Source organism: Vicugna pacos, chromosome 1, assembly GCF_048564905.1.
Source record: "Vicugna pacos chromosome 1, VicPac4, whole genome shotgun sequence".
Lineage (NCBI taxonomy): Eukaryota > Metazoa > Chordata > Mammalia > Artiodactyla > Camelidae > Vicugna > Vicugna pacos.
Window position 1 is genome coordinate 123,620,603 of NC_132987.1, and position 1,687 is coordinate 123,622,289.

Consider the following 1,687-nt stretch of genomic DNA (forward strand, 5'->3'; position numbering starts at 1 on the left):
GGCCCTGTCTGGCTCCCTGCAGGACCCGTGTTGGGACCTGTCCTTGGGGGTGAAGCGGAGCACGGCCGAGGAAGGCCAGGAGGGAGGGGCGCCTGGAGTCGATGTTCTAGAGACAGAAGATCCTGCAGCAGGATGTTTTCCCACTGAACTTTCCTAGGGACAGCACCAGGATTAACCAAGACTGCGTTTTAAATAAACACTTGTTTAAAGCGTCCTGGGAGTGCCCTGCTATGCGATCTTTTGCTTGCTTGCTTTATATTTTTAACGAATATTATTTAGACATTCTTGCCACAAAGCATTATGTGTTCATTTTAGAAAATTCCAACAAGCGAAACATAGAAAATCAAAACAAACACAGTTCCACGCCCCGGAGACGGGACTGCGTTTTGGACAGTTCTCCAGCACATCTTTCCAGCCTCGTCCACCGGGGCATGTGTGTGTGTCTGTGCGTGGGTGTATGTACGTGGGTGCGCGCGCATGTCTGTGCACGTGTGTGTGCACGTGCGCACATACGTGTGCATGCGTGCATCTGTGTGTGCATGGGTGTGTGTGTGTGCGGGTCGTGTCACGTCACCGACACCTCCCGCCTCACTGCACTCTTACGTGGTAAGAGACTTATTGATCTGTGAGGACTCCTGCTTTTCTATACCTTGCAAGTGTATTTTCACAGTTTCCCTCTTTTTTTGGTTAAAAACAAGCCCCTTTAAGCTCCCAGTGACGTCGGTTGGATTGACGGCTGATCTGTTGTAACTAAAGTCCAGGGCAAGAATTTGAACAAATGTGTCTGTAAATTCCATGTACAGTAATTTTTGATACAGAGACACTTGATTTGCACAAAGACAACCACGACTTCTGGGTTTCCTTTTTGATGTCAAGCTTCAAAACACGTGTCCCAGCACAAAAGGGGTCCACCTCAGGGACACAGGGCCCACAGTGGTTAAAAGTCACTTGAAGTCGCACTGCTCCCCACACGTTTGCTCAGAGAGGACATTTTCACTTAAGACTTCACCGAGTTTGAAAACTCAGGCAGGCGGCTTGAACTTCCTGGTCACTGTTAGTCCCACGGGGTCCAGCGCAGGAATCTCCGTGCCCAGGCCAAGTTCAGAAACCCGCCCTGTTCAGGTCAGCAGGTGGGGCGGCTGCAGGCGGACCGACAGCCTTCCCAGTTTGGGGTGTGACCACACTTCCTGCCTCTGTCTCCCCCAGCTCCCAGCCCTCTGGTGGCTGCTTCTGACCCTCTGGGGCTGGGCTGGGCGGGAGGGCATCCAGCTGGGGGCGTCTTCCTTGACAGGAATGTCCTCAGGGGCTCGTGAAGCCAACAAAGATTTCATTTTGTGCCAGCTTTGCCCTGCGGGGCTCTTGAACATCAATGCCACTGACATGGTGCCTCCCTTTCCCAGGGTCCCCCAAGACCCTGGCTCTCCCGATTCTGTCTGGTGAGGACCCAGCCCTCCAGCGGCCTTTGGGCAGAAAGACAGACAGACAGCCATTCTCTTACAGAGTGAATGCACGTCCAGGGGACATATCACACAGTCTTGCAGTGGCAAATGGACAGTCCCCGATTCTCTGTGCAAACTCCACAGCTGCCTCCAGACCCAACCTGACCCAACCCAGGGCGGCCTGTCCGACTGTCAGCACCACCCCACCGAGAGTCCACTCCCACCCGTCACCCGGGGCCGCGCCTCCC